The sequence below is a fragment of the Haemaphysalis longicornis genome, unplaced genomic scaffold (genome assembly GCF_048455015.1).
Source record: "Haemaphysalis longicornis isolate Haplotype H1 unplaced genomic scaffold, Haemaphysalis longicornis Haplotype H1 scaffold_7, whole genome shotgun sequence".
Lineage (NCBI taxonomy): Eukaryota > Metazoa > Arthropoda > Arachnida > Ixodida > Ixodidae > Haemaphysalis > Haemaphysalis longicornis.
Window position 1 is genome coordinate 184,343,012 of NW_027526422.1, and position 21,896 is coordinate 184,364,907.

Genomic DNA, 21,896 nt, shown 5'->3' on the forward strand with positions numbered 1-21,896 from the left:
AGCTTGGAATAAGAGGCAAAATACCTCACCTTGTGCAGAGGCACGCGCGGCACTTCTGGAATGCCAGTGTGTGACCTTCTCGTGAGCATGAACGGATAAGTGCTGCCATCTGTTGTTTTTTTGTAATGGTAAGGGACTCACTACGTTAACACGAGGTGGCGCTACCTACTTAAAAGCGCGCTACGTGTCTCCGAAAAAAAAAGTTTGCGAGTTGTTGCTTCAGAGCAACGTTGGGCATCAAAGGGTTAAGTAGGTGAAACACGACGTTCATCTGCTCAGCGGGGTCATCGGGCAAACTTTCAAGTGGAAGAAGATCGGCAGAGCGAGTCTTGGGTGGACAGGGATTGGTGTCCACTTCACCCGAGCATAGCAGCAAAAACGACATTGAGAAAGAGTCGGCGATAATGTCAAACAACGCCCCGGGGCACGGGAGCAATAGCAAACAACGATTGTCACTTCTCTTTGCGTATAACGAATAAGTATTACGCACCTGCAAAACGTAGAGGCGAGAAGCGTGAGCCATGTTGCCTATACTGCTCCCGTGCACACTGAGGTGGCTGGCTGGCAGGTCGCGTTTTATACAGGCCGGGCTGGACGGTGTTGACGTAGGTGAGGTTGGTTCGCCCAAGTCCGTGCGCATGAAGAAAGTCACGTTCGAAGGTCGGCTGTGATCCCAGGGGTGGTGATTAGTTATCTTCACCAGCTCAGGAAAGATTGTAGATGCGCCTGCCGAAACAGACGCTCTTGGCAAACGAAGCAGCACCGCAGGCACAAAGAAGGCCTGTAAAACGTAGAGGCGAGAAGCGTGAGCCTTGCTGCCTAGACTGCTCCCGTTCCCACTCATAGGTATTCTTTAGAACATAAAAACTGAAAGCGAGAAATTTAGTGTCAGTACTACTTTAAACAAACTAGTGCCCGTACTGACAAAACGACGAAAAGCGCGTAGGCAACGCCTACCCACACCTACTTCTTCGTCAAAGGGTAGCTGCATACCGCTACGCTGGGCTTCTCTCTTCGTCATCACCTTGTGACAATAATTATTTTTGTGCGCGAGGTATAGGTGCGAATGTTGATTTCCATAAAGAGAAACTGGTGACAACCATCCAGTGGCGTTCCAACGAGTATGATCTTCCGATAGCCTTCGACTCGTGCCGAGACACCTTTACTGCCGAGAAATCTCAAATCAAACAATGTATTTCACTTGTTCATTCGCCTCGCAGGGATTGGTCGACGCAAACAGTGGGATCTGTAGCCGGTGCTTGCGTCGCGATAGATGAGGAGCAAGCGAAGCAACGAGGATGTGTAAGCAGTATATTACCAAGTGAATACAACGTTACCACATTTCAAGCCGTTTGGTAAGTTTCGGTCAAATCAGCCATGCTTTCCAGAACTCCCACACCCTTCGGTGCTCCGGTCAAACGACCCGTGGTAAGTATTGATGCTTTCTTGAAGAAACTAATTTGATCTTAAAAGCCGGCGTAATATCGGCGTCGCCGAACCAACCAATCTTCATGATTCCCCGCACACCTGGTCGCAAGCGTTACCGCCGGTACAAGTGCACGTGTGGACAAATAGCGCAATACACCGGAAGCCGGAAAGACGTTACGTACGAAAAACGTAGCGTGCACTTGAATATACTCTGTTCAGAAGAAATAAGCGTTCACATGCCTTCTTACATAGCACAAGCACACAGAGGGTCATATTACAAGTGCGTGTGCCTAATGTACTGGCCGAGCCGAGTATTTCTCCAGGTGTTTCTTTTCTCCGAGTATTTCTCCGAGTATTTCTCCACGAACATGTCATATAGGGTCGCCTGGTGATGTATCGGCTTAGGTCCCATGATATTGGCGGTGTGATCTTTAAGTGGCGCCCCCTGGCTCTGACGCCGGCTTAGGACTCGCGCCGCTGTCGTCTGCTACACATGCGCTGCTGCTACACTCGCGCCGCTGGAGCCCGCATGTGAGGGGCAACAAAGCCTGACCTAATTATCACCCGCTTTCATCTCTAAGGGCATCAACATGTGTATTTGAAGTTTTTCGGGTAGTTTTACAGCTTCTGAGAACTCTTAATAACTTCAAATTGATTCCGCACAAGTTTGCAACAGACGAGGGGGAGAGACAAACTTTCTTCACAGCATCGGTTAATCATCGTGTGTTAACTCCTCCTTTCTAGCTTATTCGCGATGTTCAGGCTCAGAGCTCCACGATGCATGCAAAATGCGTAGGCTCCCCTAAAGAATTTTTGAGATGTTCGTATGAAGATTAAACACTGTAATCTTACGCAGCAAGCAGCGCGTCCCTACAAGCGCATCGCAAAGCAGGAAGCAAAGCGGTTGTCTTCTATTTCATTCCTTGTTGTTGACCTCTATCACGTGAATGTTTTTGTATGTCCAATGCATTCATTTTTCTGCACCGCCACACACGTTTAATTAGGAGGTTGTGAGATGTTTGAGAGGCGCACATAGTTTGTGTGGATATTTTCTTCAGGCTGTAGGGCATACGCTTTCTTCTTTAGAAATCGGTTTTTGGTATGGCTGCGTACAAGAAGGTGCATGTTCCCAGCGTGCGTTTATTCACATGCAAATTCAATAAGAAGGTTTGTGCTAAGCCACCGCTAAACGGCGCCGACGACGTCGTCCAGAGTACTCGAAGGCGACTTTCCTACCCCGAATTTCTATCGTAACTAACAAACTGAACCTCAACCCAAACAGTTATGACATGATTAGAGTGTTGAAGGCTTGACATACTCGCTAAGAAAGGCAAGAGATAGTGTACGTGCCGGGTTTCTGTATTATGAAGGGTCATAACCGATGAATATCTCCAAGCAGCTATTTATTGTTTTCCAGCTCCTTCATGCGCCAAGAACAAATCATGGCCTACTCGGTGTGATGTTTCATGAACTGAAGTAAATTATTCTTACTCCCTGCCCTGGACTGAGGAACCCGACCACTCACCAGCTCGATTTTACTGCTAAAGTTTCCTCCTCCACCAGCGTTTCTTCGTACGCTTGAGTGCAGTGTTACTATGACGCATATCTGAATATTGGGAAAGCATGGCTGTAAAAAGTGCCGAAATGTCTCTCAAGTTCCAAAGAAACATATTCTTCATTTTACCGTACACGTTACCCACTTTGCCTAATAAGCCTTATACTGCCTAGAAGCCTCCTCTAGCAGCCGCCTATGCACACCCTACGTTATTTGGAACTCAACCTAGATTTCTTGCGCCGCTTAGTGCATTTCGGCCCACTTTTATGCTACGACAACGTAAAGTGACCTGATACAATACGTTCGAGCGTTTGGCAAGGTTGGAGAAACAGTTTTACCTTACTTACGATTACCAGGAATCGTAGCACCTTCTGCCAAAGCCCGGAGCCCGGAAGGTGTAGAATTTGTTTTGGTCTTGCATTTTTGCTGTTGTCGAGTTTAGAGAGTGGATGTTCTCTTTGTTCTAAAGGTTTCTGAATACAGAAGCTGAAGCCTAGCTTCGACTATCTGACCAGGACCGGCTTCGCAGGGTTGGGATTACGTCGGCAATGATTATTACGAAGCGGTGTCGAAAATTATACTGTAAATAACGATTTGAGCATGTATGTGCGATTTTAGCTCTTTTATTATAATAAAAAGTATCGCATCCGCAAAACCTTGGGCGGACAACATCAACCGTCATCCGAGCGCTAAGAAACAGCAGGTGGAGCCAGCTCTAGTGAGCATATGGCAAACGCGAGAATCCCTAGGCCAACGTCACGAAAACGCCCTTGGATTGGATTGGGAAAACTTCTTTGGGGCCTGCGAATGAAGTCCTATTGCTAGGTCTTCATGACTTGGCCGGAGTCGTCACCGCAGATGTACCCAACCAAGCTAGGGGTCCTCCGCTCCCCGTCACCGGGTCGCCGGGGTCCGCCTGCCTGGCCAGCGCCACGATGACTCGCTGGACAGCCTGGAGTTGAAGATTTTGGTCTTCAGTCCGCACCGCCTCCTCGAAGGCAGGTGGCATCGTTCTTGCGTTTGATTCGTCCGGGTATGCGAGGCAATCACAGACGACGTGCTAGAGTCTTGCTGGAGCTTTGCGACACACCCGACAGGTGGCATCAGGGTATGTCTCCGGGTACATCTTGTGCTTTAGGTAGGGGCTCGGGACCGTCTTTGTTTGGAGTTGCCTACAGATGACCGCCTGCTCCCTGTTCAATCCTTTGCAGGGCGGCGGGAGCTTGCGTCTGGCAAGTCGATAGGCCTGAGTAATTTCTTTGTAGGTAGTCATTCGGTGTCGTGTGCTGTGCCACAAATGCTCTCCGCCACTTTGCCCGGCGCGGTTAGTGAGTTCGAGCGCACGAGCGTGTGTGGTTTTATTGTGGTTCTGAGCACGTGCCGACACCGTACCTGCGTGTGCCGGGAACCACTTGATTCTCGTCTTCCCCGTGAGGCTTGGTTGTCTTCGCAGTAGTTTCTCCGTTACGGGGGAAACCCTCCTTTTCGTAGCGCTGCTCGTGGTCGCGCTCACCGCCAATTCTCGGAAGTTCAAAAATGACATTACGAAGACTTGCGGTTAGAGTTTTATAAACTTGTGAAGAAGCAAAAAGACTTCTTCGCAACAAATATTTGTCAGGTGGGTGCAAATTATTTGTCACGCAAATTTAATTGGTTCGGTGAAAGGTGCCCAGTATGGGCAGTCGTGGCGACACCACTCTACCCGGTTTCCCTATTTTCTACGTTATTTTAGAAAAGCTCCCCGTAACAGAGTTATATTGGTGTTCTCAGTTAGATAAGCCATCAATCTAGAGCCACTTGTTCTTTTTCTCTTTAGTGTCCCCTTAGCTCCTTCGTCTATGGAGAACAGGGAATACGCAATTTACCCTGCTCTGAAACAAAAAACAAGCTCCATTTATTGCCATCTGTTACAAAGCCAAGTAAGTAAACTTTCAGTTAAGGCGAGATGAAAATGCTTAAGACACCGCTAGCCAATTCGATTCGGCACTGCTTATTTAAATGAACGTATTTTACACTGCGGAAGTATCATGATAAAACACATCTTTAGAAATACATAATTGCTGTATTCGAGCCGCCCATCAATTTGTACAGAAGAATTGCCCATGGAATACATAGTTACGTGGCGGTAGGACAACTCAGAGAAAGCATGGCAGATGATGGTAACAAGATGGTTTATTGTGAGGCGATGAAAACGAGAGCATGATCCGGACAACGCGCCGGTCTGCACTTCGTCTTCAGAGGGTACGGCCCGCAGGTGTGCGTCACTCCCTGCGTCGGCCTCTTCTTGTCACAATATTCTACGTTCATCAAAATACAAACAAATTCACGGCTTAGGTTCAAAGCATTCCGCAATGAATGTTCGATCAGTTGAACATGGTTCATCTACCAATTGTTTACAATGGATTTCATAAAAAAGTCGGGCAGCTTCCCACTAGTGGTGCGAAGGTGGGGCCAACAGCGAAGCTGGTAACCTCACCTGACTTTTTCTTGGTTCGGCTAAGTTTTTGATTGGTTATACTTGCAGACTCGGCCAAGTTTTCCCTGTGGTTATAGTTGTTATACTTCCAGACTTGGACATGTATTCTGCATGGTTTCGTCGTTTGCTTCCTCCCAAAGAACAATGAACACTCGGTTATTAAAATAAGTACAACGTACGTGTGCCCATGGGCTTCGCAGTGAACCTCCAAGAGTAGCGGGGAGGTGCAGCCAGATACGCATTTCTTCAAAACGTTTTAACTAGTTCCGTGGTCACCGTAAGACTTGCGTGGTCCGGCGTGTTGGATACTAATTAGGAAGTTTATAACCTTATCGATTCCTGGCCTTTTGGCTTCTTTTTGGCATTGTTTCTTCTCTTCGTATGGTTCAAAGTGCACCACTCGTCGCAACAGGCGATAGAGCAGCCACCCATTCACACGTTCTCAAATCTCTGCTGTACCAGCTGTATCAGGCTTACAAAAGGTGGCGACACGAATCCTGATCGAGCGCGGCAAAGCGAAACTACGGTGAAGCGGTACTGGCGCCCGCGATGACGTCATCGATGCACGAGCTTTTCCTGCACACCATCACCAGCCCAGCGACAAACGAAACGCCAAGAGAACATGAAACAATCGCACTTACCCTACATGGCAGACCCATTCCGAAGGTGAAAGCTATCAAAATATCAGGACTGAGAGTACACGAAAGCGGTTCAAACACCGAAGCGATCAACGTCTTGTATAGAAACATAAACTAGACAATCAGGCTCATACCAGGGTAATCAATCGACAGCGTGGCCTCAAGAAGGAACTCTATTAAGACTGATACAAGCATACATAATACAAAGAATTGCGTACACGACAACGTTTCTGAAACTGAAAACAGAAGAAAAGACCAAGCTAAACAACCTGATTCAACGAGCTTAGAGAATGGCCATAAGAATACCGATCAGCACCTCCAATGTGAAGCTGGAGGCCCTTGGACTACACAACACGCTGGATGAGATAGTCGAAGCAAAACAACTAGCACTCTACGAGAGACTGTTACGGAGCAAAACTTGCAGATACATTGTCGACAAACTACACAGCAGAACCAGAACACTGCAAAAAATGGACACCGAACAAGAAATGGACTCAAGAATAGGAGAAACGTTCCTCATATCCAGCACCCCTAGGAACATGCTTCCAACTTACAACCAAGAAAGAAGACAGGAGAGAGCGAAGGCTCTTCACAAGATATATGGTAAACTAGAAGGCACCCTATACACAGATACGACCCTACGACCAGAATTTAAAAGGAAATTTATGATATGTGTAGCTATGGACAATACGGGATCTATTGTCAAAGCATGCACTGGTATTACCAAATACCTGCAGACCGGAGAGAAGGCGGGAATAGCCCTCGCAAAAGCCACCGGAAAGGCAAACAGAATAATTAGCGATACGAAAACAGCAATCCCAAACTTCTCACGAGGCTACATCTCGACAAACGCATACAATATTATAAGACACATAAAAGGAGACCCCGAAGCCGAAACCGCATGAATATAGGCTCTAGCGCAATCCGGAATGCCCCTCAATGAAGTCGCACATGAAGCTGCTCCAGATCTAGTCTCAGAGCACCCAAACGCCCTGACGACACACTGCCACTGAAAACAGCGGATGACAGAGAGCTACTCACAGCGTGTGGAGAAATCCTGTACCACTATAGATGCAGCACGAAAACGTACCAGCATGCACAAAAAAATCCAAAGCCTTCGTTTAGCGACAAATAAAGACAGGAACTATCCCTAACCCTCTTCTGTGTACCGTACTTACGCGATTCTAACGCGCACCTTTTTCCCGCAAAAATAGGCCGAAAAATTGCATGCGCGTTAGAATCGGATACGAAACCGAAACTGCCGAAACAGCTGAAATTTCGTTCCACCCATCGCCGTCGCCAACTCAAGATGGCGCCAAAGCTTTCGGATCTAGGCGCCTAGGCTTTTCTTTCTGCGTTCACACAAATCGTCAAATTATTCCACTTGCGTGCTTGATAACAGCAATGGCAGCAGCGGCAATGAAGGTGCGCCGCTTCCGCGGCTTACCAGCTGCTCCCACGCGTTCACAACGAGCGGTTGGCTGAAGCGTAAGCCTCTGGAGAAGCTCGCGGGAGGGGCATGCGAGGCCTGGACCACGATTCCATCGAACATGGTTGAACGTTCGTTCAGAAGTGTGGCATCGCGAACGCGCTTGACGGCACCGAGGACGACGTGTCGCGGTCAGCGGAAGGCGACAAAGAGCTCTCGGAGGGCGACGAGGAGTGAGATGAGTGAGATTACTTAGGGGAATAAATCGGCCGTTTGTCTCGCTTTCTTTTTTCTTGCTCACAAAGTTCCTTGCGCCTTAGAAACGGAGGTGCAAGTTTTTTCGGTTTTTTGCCAGGAAAATCAGGGGCGCGTTAGAATCGGGGGCGCGTTAGAATCCGGTAAATACAGTAACTATTACTGCACCGGCACAGTCAGTGATCTTTACAAGATATCGGGTGAAAGGGCAGACCTCAAACGCATAATATCGGCATGCACGGAAAATCAAAAATACACACAATTAATAAACATATTTAATTAGGAGCAATGCGAGACTACCCTGCTAGCTCCGATGAACTACTACAGTAACTACTGTTCCAAGAAGCTGAAGCAGCTGCCAGAGGTCAATTACTCCTGGCCGACGCTTGAAAAGAATGGCGGGAAAATCGAACTCTTTCATCTTAAGGAATTCAAAAAAATTGCTTCTCTCTCTATATTGCACCGGCCCAACCGCCAGGTTTAACTGCATCGTTGCTAAAGTGGTACTGTGTAGTAGAGGCAAAATTTAAAAAAAACCCCATAGAATTTCCCAGCGAGTTTCTGTAAATATATTGTTTGCAGTCTGAAAGGCATGTGAAAGGCATATATTGACACTTTCTTCCCTCCGCACCTTTAACTTTTTATTGTCGCTTGCTAAGCAATCCTCGCAAGCCAAATTTACAAAGGCGTAACTGTGATTTCTTCTTCGAAAGCGCTGTAAAGACGCGAACTTGCGGCTGTTACACGTAAGCTATGCCAATGCTTATTTTTCCCCTTCGGTTGTGCTGCATCTTTATGGGCAGTGAACGTTGACGCCTCATTAAATAAATATAATTTAGCCAGTTCTGGGCATTGCCTTCTTCTAACCACGAAGCAAAAGTTATACGACGTATACTTCTCATTTATCTTCCTAAAGGAAGTGATAAGGTTTCTCCAAATACATGTCCCAGAAAATACAGTGACACCTGGATGTAACCAACCTATCTATAAAGTATTCCTAATTTAACAACGTTTTTTAGTTCACCATTGCCAGCCTCATTGAAACACTTGTGTTGGAGACCTCTATGTAACGAAGGCGAGGGGATAGTTAAACTTATTGTAACAAATTTGCTACGCTGATGGCCCGCTCTTTTTTGAGCTTTTTCTGAAAAATCGACTGGAGAAATGCCCAATTTAGCGAACTTCGCCCGCGCCGCAAACCGCAAACTACCGTGCGTTTCCAGTGTGAGTGCAGTGTCGGTTAGGTGCTAGGCCCGCCTGTCGGCGTGTGGACGCACGTCTTCACTGGTGTCTCTGGTGTCGGTTCGTCGATGATCAGTTCTGCTGCCAGAAAACAAAAGGTTTGTCTTTTCAAGGTGAGCTCGAAATTTAAAATGCCGTCTCCGCCCCGCGACAAAAAAGAACGCAGCCGCCAGAGCCAGTACACTACCCAACATCCTCTCAACAATTGTTAGTGCCACAGAGAGCATCAAGTTCGCGTAACGGCATCCTTTAAGCACACGTTTGGCCCTTGAAACGGGTTAAGGTGCCGTAAAGCGTGAAAATGCAAAAGTAGTATTGAAGTTACCCTTGTGAATACGGGGGAAAGTGACCTTGCTTTTTTGAAGTGCCGTGTAAAGATTATTCTCGTGAGAAAGCAGCAGGCGTAACTAGCGCAGTTTTGCTCTGCGAAATAAATCCTTCAAGCGTGAGTTCACCATCTATGTTGTCGAGCATTTCGTTTTTTTTTCTGCTTCATTCACGCGAGCCTTAATCAAAACCTGCATGTAACAAAAACTTCCAGGTAACTAAAAATTGCACATTTTTGTCAACTTTGTTATATCCAAGTTTATATATACCGGTGTATACGTATATACCGGTTATATGCTGGTGCGCTCGCTTGGCGCGGCACCCCCACTGTTCAGCCTCCTGTGGTGCAGTGCACCTGTGTTGGTATCCGGTCGTCGTCCGCTTCCTCGTCGGAGTCGTCCGTCATAGTAAGTGTGCGGAACAAAAGGTATTTTCATCTTCAGCAGATGTTGCCGGTTTCAGCGAAGAACTTTCCCGTCCTCGCTGACGACACGGTACGACCTAGGCTGTACCAGCACGGATCAAATTTGCTTTTCTTGCCCACGTTCCGTCACGAATGCTAACAACGCCCCCTCTCCTAAGGGAACAGGGAGCGTGTGGGCTGTTCTTGTTGATGTTTTCGCAAAGTAATGCGAGGTTGTTCACTGAAGTACAGCAGAGGGGTTCGGAGCCGCTGACCTTGGAGTAGTTTGCCGGGCGAATTGTTATCTTCCAAGGTACTGAACCTGTTACTAAGCAATTTCAGCCAGAAGTCATCGCTGCCTTCGGTAGTTTTCTTTATGATCCGCTTGACTACCTGCGCGCCCTTTTATGTGAGGCCATTGGAACGAGGAAAGCGGGGGCTAGAGGTGGTAAGTGGGAATTCGTACTTCTTCGAGAAGAGCCAGAATTCATGGCTGGCGAACTGCGGTCCGTTATCAGCGCATGCCCCCACTGGTATCCGGTATCTGGCAAACATTGCGCTAGGTTTCTCAATGACTGTTGGTGCTCATGTGCCGCGAAGCAAATCCACGTCTGGGAAATTGGAAAACGCGTCATACGCGTTGCCAACGTGGTGGAAGATATCCATCTCCACTCTATACCGGGCACGTTCGGTCGCGGGACGAATCAAAAGTGCTCACTTTGTTGTTTGTACACATGCACCTGACACATTGCGGATTTTCTGATGAGTTTATCAATGTCAGTTTCGAGGCCTTGGCCAAAAGACTAAAGGGCGGGCACGTGCCTTGCATTTATTTATTCGCAAAAGGCAGTTGTGAATTCTGCCAAAACTTGGGCACGCATACTGGCTGGGATGCGAATCTTGGATCCCTTCAATAGCACGCCGTTAACTGTCGAAACCTCCGCTGCAAACAGATTCAGCTAGCCTGTAACGAGTTTGTTGGTCTTAAGACATTCGATGACATTTTTCAAGTAGCCGCCCTTGCTTGTTTCTTGTATCAGGTTGCGCCAGGTTGCCGCGTTTACAAGTACTGAAATGCCATAAACTTACATCATGAACGTCGACGTCCTGCTCAACGTCGCCCTTTCGGGGCAGTCTAACCGGCGCCCGTGACAGCATATCAGTCAATAGCATGGACTTTCCGGGCACAAACTGCGGGGTGAAATCGCATTTTATTAGACGAAGACGGAAGCGCTGCAACCTTGGCGGCATGTGAAAAATCGCTTTCTGAGATTTTCTTCTCAGTGGGCGGTGGTCTGTTTCAAACTTCACTTTGCGGCCGTATGCGAAATGGCGGAGTTTCTTGCATCGGTATACCACTGCCATCGCCTCTTTTCGATCTGGTAATATCGTTTCTGAACACTCGTAAGTACCGGTGACGCATAGGCAACTGGTTTCCACCTGTCCCCATGCCGCTGCTGTAGGGCCGAGTCGATGCCGTCTTCCGACGCATCTGAGCTTTTCTTCGTGTCTCGATTGGGGTAGACGATAGCTACAACGGGCTGCTCACTCAGCGCGCCACATACGAGACCCCCTTCTTTCGCATGGTTGGCAGTCCACTCCAAAATGCTGTCCTTTTTTTATTAGCTCCCGGTGGAATTTTTTTGCCAGTGCTGGTATAAACTTCCCAAAATAGTTAACCAATCCTAGCATTCTTTGTACAGCGTGCTTATCGGTTGGGGCAGTGTTCGTTGTACCAAAGAAACAAACGCAGGGCTCGGGCGTATTCCTTGCCCCGATATTACGTCACCCCCCGAAAAAATTTTTGATGCCTACTGCGCACTTCTCCTGATTAAACGTTGGTCCCGTTGTGGGCGCGGACAGCAGGGATGCCCGTAGCCTGTCGTTGTACTCGTTTCTCGTGGTACCAAATAACAGGATATTATCCACGTACACGGGTGTTCCCGGAATCGCATTGAAGCTTTCAAAAAGGAACTTCTGAAACATCTCCGAGGTTGACACTATTCCGAAAGGAAGCCCGAGGAAACTATACAGTCCAAAGGGGGTGGCAAACGTGCATATTCTGGATGTTTCCTCATCGAGTGGCATTTGAGGGAACCCACAGCTGGCGTCGAGACGAGAAAAAAATTTTCCCCCTGCAAGCTCTGCCTCAATGTCATACCGCGCGGCATCTCGAAATGCTCGCGCTTCAAACGCTGGTTAATTTTTATGGGATCTAAGCGTACCCGCAGTTTACCGTCCTTTGTGGTGGTCACCAAAGGGCTTACCCAGTCTGTCGGCTCTTCCACCTTGGCAATGATCTCGGCCCTCTCCATTCGGTCGAGCTCAGCTCGCAGTGGTCCCTTGAGAGCCAACGGGACTCGTCTGGCTAGCTGCACTGTGGGAACTCTGTTCAGTTGCAGAACAATTTTAATTTTATAGTGTCGTTGAATGCAGCCAATACACGTGAGGATATCTTGGTATTCCTGCACCACGTGTTCACTGGTGTTCGTCGTAATTTCGCATATGAACATTGTGAATAGTCCAAGACGTTCACTCGCACGCAGGCCAAGAATCGCTTGCGGCCCTTTTCTCAGAACATGAAAGGGTATTTTGACAGTCCTGCTACCGATGCTGACCTTTAGCGCCATGATCGCAAGATGGTTGATGTCTGCTCGCAGGTAGGAACGTAGTACTGCGTTTCTGGGTGTTTGCTCCGCTTTCGGGTTGAGCTTGCGATAAGTGTACGGCAAAAGTTTTGTTTGCGATCCTCGGTATATCTTCAGGGTCAGGTCACCGTTCGCCCCTTGTGCTCGCAGGATCCAATCTCGCTGATTTATCACGCTGTCAATCGAAACGTCGAGACTCGAAGTCCTCCTCACTGCCCTGGACCTCTGCTACTTTTGCGCTCTTGAATCTTTCCGCAAAATGATATTCTCCTGCGCAATTTAGGCCAGTGCGACCGAACGCTTGGCAGGTTTGTGGACCATGCTGACGCCCACACCTACCGCACCGGGAAGTAGAGTGTTGCTCGTCATCAGTTTTCTTGACCCGGTCGACCGGCCGTTCCTCCCGTCACCACACTTCGTGCTGCTCCGCCGACAATTCTGCCGCCTGACACACTTTTTCTGCTTCGGATAGCGTTAATTCTTTATCACACAGAGGTTTCTCCGTGACTTTCTCGCTGTTCGTTCCGTAAACGACTTGGTCCCTAATCATTGAGTCTTCCATTACACCAAAGTTACAGGACTGGGTCAGCTTCCTCAGGTCCCCAATGAACTGCTCCGATGGCTCACCGTCAGCTTGGACTTGTTGTCGGAATAGGAAACGCTCGTGCACTTCGTTCTGCTGGGTTGCGCAGTATTCATCAAACTTCTTCACCACTGTATCTTAATCCTCTTTACTCTCACCATCGAGGAAAGGGAAGGTGGTGAAAAGATACAAGGCGGTGTCTCCGGCGAGGCTCAGCAGTCGGACCGTCTTTGTTGGGCTTCCACCGGACGTGTGGCCGATTTCTGGTGCTGTCAGGAAGAATTGAAACTTGTGTTTAAACAGCTGCCAATGCGTGCTGATGTCGCCGTTGAAGTGTATCAATTCGGGAGGCTTCAAAATGTTCCTACTACTGGTCCTGCTACTTGCCGTTCAGTTCGACGTAGCTTCGCACCCTGCTTCTGGCACCATGTTTTGTGTTGGCGCGGCCGCCGCTTGACGAAAAGAGCCCTTGGGTGTATTCGGCGGCCAGTTTTATGGCATACATTTGGAGAGGGCGGAGGACACGGGAAAGGCGAACGCACACAGCGAGCATGTGCCGCGATGCGATGACAAGAACATTCCACAGGCGCGTGTAGGCTGACGCGCTTGGCGCGGCTATCACACACGATACAGTTACGAAACATTGATATTTGTTGATAGTAGCTGCATCGATTTAACGCATCCCACCTACACAACTTCTTGTCGGGCGGAGAGCGTTGGAACTTTCTAAGAATACGACGATGGAGCACGCGCAAAGCAAGAAAGACGCACAGGTGATGAAGACGACGACTAGGCGAGGGTTCAAGATGGCTGCCTAGAGCACAATTCTGTAAATATTTGAAATACATCAGCTTTTCCTGAGGGTGACCTCCTCACTTGCCTCCATGGATGTTATTCTACAATATACTTTCATCCTAGCGTCTAAATTAGGCGTGTCATTGATCTTTACTTGCGAATAATTCAAGTAAAGGACAACAAACTCACCGCTTCAGAATTGCTTCTCCAAAAACATGTGTTCCCAATAACGGTTCTAATACCACTTGGCTGTAGAAGGTTCATACTAGCTCGATGACATACAGGGTAATCCCGATCGTAGTTATTGACCAAATGAGCGATGTGTTTCAACAGTCTCTCACTCATTTGCACAAAAAACAAGACATTGTTTGGCTATGTGAACCACAAAATAACGTAGGAAAGAATGATACTCTCCTGCGTTTTAAGAAATCCCCAATTCTATAAAGGCGAGTAGCTATTCTGCGGGTACATAGCTCCTCTGACGGCATTTATAATTCTGTCCCACATTTCGTGGCTTAAACGCTGCTTATGTTTCGCTCGCCGTACTTGAATTATTCGCTCATTGCCTCGTGCAGGCTCCAGACTGCATCCCCGGTGGCAGTGCCTGTAGTGCACGTGCTGCCCAGCATGCATCGCTGCATATCAGCAGCATTTAGTACACAGCGGTGGTTATTTCCTTATCTGTAGTTGTGCATAACGTTCCTAGCGTGGAAACAACAACTTTCTCATGTACGGAGGCTGAAGCCTACCATGTCGCCTCCAAGTTTTACGATGCTAACACTTACTCTCAGATTGCCGTACAACGCAGATTTTTTGTATTGGGTAGTGGTTCGCGTCTTACACCTAACGTGAATGTATTACTTTTAATTGTCCTGCGCCTGCATTGTGTCGTTGCTTCCAAGATAGTCCTGCGCCTGGACAGCATTATTTTGGAAGCAACGACACCGCAGCACACCTGGCGAGCAACACTAGCTACACCAAACAACCAGCCAAAATATTAGGAGCCGTCGCACACCACGGATCGACGCTTTGCACCAGCAGTCGTGCCATTGGAGCCTGCACTAGCAGTTTCTCTTTCTGCCGCAGTTCCACGGATCGTGATAGCCGTACTTGATTCGGTTTGGAGAGCTGCCGTGTTTCCTCCACGGATGCTGTAGCAGAAGATCCTGCGCCTGTGCAGGACTATCTTAGAAGCAAAGATGTCGGAGCGACCTCTCGAGCAACACCAGATGTACCAAACGGCCAGCCAAACTAAAGAGCCCACAGAAAACACGGATCAGCGCTTTGCAGCAGTAGTTGAGCCACCGGAGCGTGCGCTAAGCAGTTAATCTTTCTTCCACAGGTAGGCATTTATTTGATGCTCAGTGTATACTTTTGCTACGACAGGTGCTGCACTGCTGCTGTAGCGTCTGTTGTCTTATGCCATGATTACGAACATCGAGCTTTCCAAGCGGCTTGACCCCCTGAAAATGCGTTAAGCGGGAAACTGCATGAGGTTGCTTACGCGCCGCGGGGGCTCAGTGGCTAAGGTGTTGCACTGCTGAGCACGCGGTCTCGGGCTCAATTTCCGGCCACGGCGTCTACGGCGACCACAAAAATGCCGGTTCTTACGAGATTTTGGCTCCCGTTTTAAAGATACCCAGATGGCCAAAATTAATTCCTATATGTCCAGTACGGAGCGCCTCATCACCTTCTTTGCGTCGGCGCGTTACCCCCACAATCAATCAATCAATCAATCAATCAATCAATCAATCAATCAATCAATCAATCAATCAATCAATCAATCAATCAATCAATCAATCAATCAATCAATCAATTAATTAATTAATTAATTAATTAATTAATTAATTAATTAATTAATTAATTAATTAATTAATCAATCAATCAATCAATCAAACAATCAATCAATCGATCAATTAATCAATCAATCAATCAATCAATCAATCAATCATATGAGGTTGCCGATCTTGTCTTGAAAAGCATCATAGCTAAGCTAGAAACAAACCGTGGTCTCGCTGTAGAAGGCGTCAACAAGGAAATTGCAAGCCAATCGTTCTTTAGCGAAACGGTGAAAAGCTTCAAGGAAGAGCAAGTGGGGCTCAAAGCAGATGGGAACAAATCCTAAGGCAGCACGCATCGAAACGCTAGAAGAAACGGTGGCGGAACTTCAACTATATTCAAGTAAAAACAACGTGGAAATACAAAGAGTGCCGTGCAACCAAAGGGAAGATTGCATTAGCCTAATAGAAACAACAGGGGAAAATGTTGAGCGCCCTGTGACAAAGCGTTACTTTCTTTCTTTCTTTCTTTCTTTCTTTCTTTCTTTCTTTCTTTCTTTCTTTCTTCCTTATTTATTTATTTATTGGTATTCACAAAAGTGGGAGGTGACCAGGGTAAAAGCCGTTCTGCGACGGCTTCAGAGTTCCTTGGCCACTTGCGGCAACGACTGGCGACGATCACAAGCAAACACACACAGCCGGCATGAACAATTTCACGAAATATTCAAGATTACGCGAGAGCAATCATCAAAATAACACTTATACAGCTACAACTCCAACTGAAAGTACAATAAATACGAAAAAAAGTTTACAAATACAAGCACTAAATAAGTTTACATGCTTTATTCTCAAAGCTTGGCATAAATCAAACAAATCATAATATACTTTCCAGGAGTTTGCAAAAAATACAGGCACATCTTGTTCACGTTATAGAAGGGTGGATTAGAGAAAGAAATACAAGCACTTAGGAAAGGATGCAAAAACTATATGGGAGTTCTGCGAAAATAATAAAAGACAAGACAGTTTTATAAAAATGCAATGACAGAAAGTAATAAAAGCACCTTCGTGTTGGGCAGTATATAAATCAGTTAAATAAACTGTGCTTAGGAATGTCAGCTCTATTCCCTGGCTATCAAACTGATTCAGCTATCAACTGATTCAGATTCAACCATGATGTTGTCCAGTTAGTGCCATCAAAATTCGCCTTATAACTCGTTATAGCTCGCTCCACTTCCCCCAAAGAACGTTTCATCCATCGCTAAAGCGCGAAAGGCCCGCCTGCAAACAAACGACATGTGCTTTCCAGGAACCGACGCCCTGATCGTATATGTTACCGACCACCTCACTCAAGGCAACTAAGAGCTCTTTGCCAAAGCTCTTACTTTCAAGGAATAAAATGCATGGCACTTTGTCTGGACCGGTGACTGTGTCATCAGGGCTGTTTATGCAACAGAAAGCGGAGTGCTTAAAATTTGGGACAAAGGCGATCTCGAAATTTTCCCTAGCTCGATCAGTTGTGACTTCAAGGCAACCATAACTGCATACATCGATGCAAAACAGCGTCTGTCCTTACCAACTAAAACTTAACGCTTTGTAATCCATTTGAATGATCGCAGTCTCAGAAAGCACCACGACGACTTTCAAGCAGTGTTTTCTTCGATTCCCTATATTTTTTTGGTGTTTGCCTAATAAAAACGTGGTTCAATGACTCCGAAAACACCCTTTGCAGCTTTCAATCGTATACTCCTGAGTTTTGTCTCCGTCAAACATCAACTTATGGTGGTTGCGCTATTTCCGTGTTATGAAGCATTAGATTTAAGCGTAGACATGACCTTCCACTCAATACTAGGAACTGGTGTCGGTAGAAATAGGGAATTCATTAGTATTAAGGTAGTAATCAGATAATATAACATTATGGTAGTAATCACATAATATTCGGCAGCATATATTGGTAACTGAGCTCCTCCCTCCGAGATTTCTGAACAGCATTAGACAACCTGTTTCATACGCTCTCGCATGAAACCAAAATTCACGCATCTCCACGAAGTGAATCATGACGAGTGGGCGAAGAACTGGGGATCGTTCTTACCCTAAATCACCCGTGAGAGTGCTCACTACTTCTAAAACAATTTCCAATCCAATTCAATCAAATACAATTCATTTTATAAAAATCCAATTGAATACAATCTTTTTCGATCTAATCTAATTCAATCCGAGTCCAATTCTATTCAATCCAATCCAATCCAATCCAATGCTCCTCGCGCATGCGCAGCACGGCTCTCCAGGGGCACCCTCTCGCTCCCTTTCTCTCTCCTTCCCCTTTTCTCTCTCTCTAACCTTTTGAGAACCTGTTCTTGTGGTCTTGTTAACCTTTTCTGAATCTTTTGCTCACAGATGTTTCGATTTACACGGTGCTGGGCCGAAGAGCACGGACGCCGGACGCCGGACAAGTCCTGGCCTTAAGGTGCGTCGCCCCTAAAATAAAATCCTGGAAACGGCAGCTGTGCTTCCAAGCAGTGGAGCGTAATAAACAATTTCCTTAACAACACCCCGGCAAATAGTGGCACCTCCAAATTGAACTTGGTGAAGAAGTGCTTACGATTTCCAAAGGTATTGCGAATGCTTTTAGCTTTTAGAATGCTTTCACCAAGAGCAGCAGGGAAGAGTTAGGACGATAGTATGCATCATGCATCACAGTCATTTTTTCTTTATCCGACAACATCGTGTGAAGTGGGTACGACAATAGCTAATCTTAAAACCACCATACAGTCCACGCATCTTGTAATAAAAAAATTGCCGATATTATTTGACATACTCTTGCTTACATCGTCAACCTTACCTTCACAAATGCCACATTTGCACAGAAACTGAAGCAAAGTAAAATAACTCCGGTATTTAGGAAAGGAAATAAGGCAATAGCCAGTAATTACCGACCCGTTTCGATTCTGGCCTTCCTAAGCAAAGTGGTCGAAGAGCTAATAGGAGCAGCTGCTTTTGAACCACCTCCAGAAACTTCGCCCCTTGACACCATGACACTTCAATTTTCGCCGTGGTCTGTCGACTAACGTTGCCCTAATTGCATTAGGAGATAACTTAACACCCGAAATTGATAAAATAATATACGTCGGGTTCATTTCTATTGACTTTATTAAGGTCTTCGACTGTATTAACCACGACATACGTTTTTGTGAACGGGCTTTACTAGGCATAAATGGTCCCGCACTACAGCTCCTCCAAAATTGTTTACATAATTGTACGCAAGCAGTAAGCATACCATAGGTTCTTTCTGAGAGAAACAAACTATAAACAAAGGCGTGCCCAAGGGTCCATTCATTGCCCCTTCTGATTTATATTAACGACCTGCCGAATTGTCTGACATCCGGAACCTACTGCAATTTGTAAGCTGACGGCATCACGATTTGCGCATTTCAAGAAAAAGTTGCTGTTGTATTTGTACAGCCGAAGCATTACCTCTCTAACATTTCTTACTTGTGTCAAAAAATCAGCTTTTATTTATTCTCTCTAAGACGACATTCATGGATTTTAACTTGCCCATGTAGCCTTGTTACGATGTCTACCTTGTATAGGATAATCGCGCCATCATTCCGACTGCTCAATGCACAAACTTTGGAATAAAAATTTACCGTTTACAGAAATGTATGTGCACATTAACCTAATCAAGAAGGAAGGAATGAAGAAGAAGCGCCTCTTTCCGGCTGCGAAGAATCAAAACACTGACTCTGCATGGGAAAAATACAAGGTTGCCGAGAAAGCATATTCAAGTGAAGTGCGCAACGCCAAGCACTCATTTTTTCATACAGAACTACCGAAAATACTTACTGATTCACCGAAGCGTTTCTGGCAAATAATAAACCCACATAACACGCCCCGCATCGCCCTTACAAATGATTCTGGTCAAGAATCAAGTTGTTCAGAATGTGCCAATATATTCAATGCCGCCTTTTCGTCTGTGTTTACGAATGAATCCAACCCTGTTGAAACAGAATTTGTCCCTGTTAATCTGCCTGAAATGCCACCCTTTAACATAGGTTTCAATGGTATCCTGTCTTTAATGGAAAAAATGAAACTCATTCTGGGCGGGTACCGATGAAATTACATCTAAGCTGTTAAAGAACACTAAGCACATATCGGCCGAGTTTTTACTTTTGCTGTTCTCCCAGTCGCTTTCCTCAGGTATCCTGCCTTTCGACTGGAACTGTAGGAAGGTCATTCCGGTTCACAAGACAGGTAAAAGAGACTGCCCGGTAAATTACCGCCCCATATCATTACCCAGTGTTTGTTGCAAACTCATAGAACATGTCGTATCCACTCACATCACGCATTTTCTTGATTCTAACAATTTCTTTCATTCCTCTCAACACGGATTTCGAAAAGGCCGCTCATGCGAAACCCAACTAGCCCTTTTCCTTCACGACCTGCATGCTAACCTCGATGGTAACCTCCAAACTGATGCTATTTTTCTTGATTTCACTAAAGCTTTCGATAAATTTCCACACCAGCGCCTACTAAAGAAACTTTCTCAATTAAATCTACCAGCTGAGCTTCTTATTTTATTACTCAATTTATGACTAACTGCTCTCGGTTTGTTTTCGTTAACAACGTCAAATCTAACTCTCTTTCCGTTAAGTCTAGAGTGCCACAGGGACCTGTCCTTGGCCCGCTTTTGTCCCTAATCTACATTAACGACTTGCCTAACAATTTATCCTGCAACCTTCGCTTGTTCGCAGATGATTGTGTTATCTACCGCAAAATAACCAACAAATTTGATCAAGCAGCACTACAGAACGACCTTAATGAAGTATTAAACTGGTGTGACCGTTGGCTTATGGCCCTAATCCTAACAAATGCAAATTCGTTTCCTTCCACCACCGCAAAACTCCACTCCAATTTTCCTATGAAATTGCTAACGTACCAGTCGAAACAGCCGTATCCTATAAGTATCTTGGTGCAACATTAACCCCTGATCTTTCCTGGCGAACGCATATCACTAACATGATTTCATCAGCCAACCGATCATTAGGATTTCTAAAACGTCACCTACGTCACTCACCGTATCGCGTGCGTCTTGTGGCCTACCAGTCGCTAATCCGGTCCAAACTAGAATACGCATCACCCATCTGGAGCCCTCACCAAGTTTATTTGATCAATGCCATCGAAGCAGTGCAAAATCGTGCCGCTCGCTTCAATCATTCTTCTTATTCTTACGATGTCAGTGTTTCATCCCTTAAAAATGAATCCGGCCTGTCAAGTCTTTCCCTTCGACGCAGAATTGCTACTTTGTCACTGTACTACAAGTTGTACCACAGCTCACTCCGCCAACCACCTTACATCGCTCCCGCCGCACGCATTTCCCCCCGCACTGGCCATCCACTTCAAGTCTTCCGACCCCCATCTGGCACCTTAACATTTTCTGCATCATTTCTCTGCCGCGCCGCCAAAGAATGGAATGCCCTTCCCCACGATGTAGTTTCAATCACCTGTCCATCACGTTTTATTGAAAGTGTGTCTATGCATCTGCAATGTTAACCTGTGGCTTTTGCATCTGTGTTAAACAACCCACCCCTTATGTAACACCCCCCCTGTGGGGTCTTTAAGGAAATAAAGTGAAGTGAAGTGAAAGTTAAGTGCTATATGGCGTTCGGGTAATGATAAAAGTGCACTATTATTTCGAGAACGGATTCAAATCATCATGTACTAAGCGTTTTTCCAAAGTCACGTAAACTCTTGTATTGGGTCTTGGGGTCTAAGGTAGAATGCCAACATAGCACCATTACAGACATTCAAAACCGGGTATTGAATTTTCATGCGCGCGTTGCCCCCCTTTTTTTAATCTTAAACTTGTTTCAATTACTGACACCGTAGCATTTACCGGTGCCACAACGGCCTATCTCCTCTTCAACAAACCCAACTTTCTCTACGTTCTCGGTAGAACTACACTATAAAACATGAACCAAATTCGTTTTATGGCAAAATAACTTTTTACTTCCAAAGGTGCACCCGAAATTCGGTAAACAGACATTCGGTTTCACTTCTAATATAATGTAGAACGAGCAACATTGTACGTTAAAACACAAGCTCGTCCATCAGCGTTTAAATGTTCCCTTCGATCATTTCTGACGAACCTTCAAAGTTCGCGTAGTATAGTCGTTTTTTTATTTTCTTATGCACCTCCCCATTGCATTTATCAAACTGATATATTAGGTGTATAAATTTACTGCACTCATTATTGTGTCACTTACTTTAGAGGGTGCTCTATTTGGTTTATTCATTCCTAAGTGTTATTTTCAATGCTGCGCGTTTTATTTGTTCAATATGATC

The 21,896-nt window shown here is 46.1% G+C and overlaps 1 pseudogene; it reads right to left on the reverse strand.

Annotated features, from left to right (window-relative positions):
- Window positions 1–21,896, reverse strand: part of LOC144146712 (uncharacterized) — a 51,277-nt pseudogene that overhangs the window by 18,864 nt on the left and 10,517 nt on the right.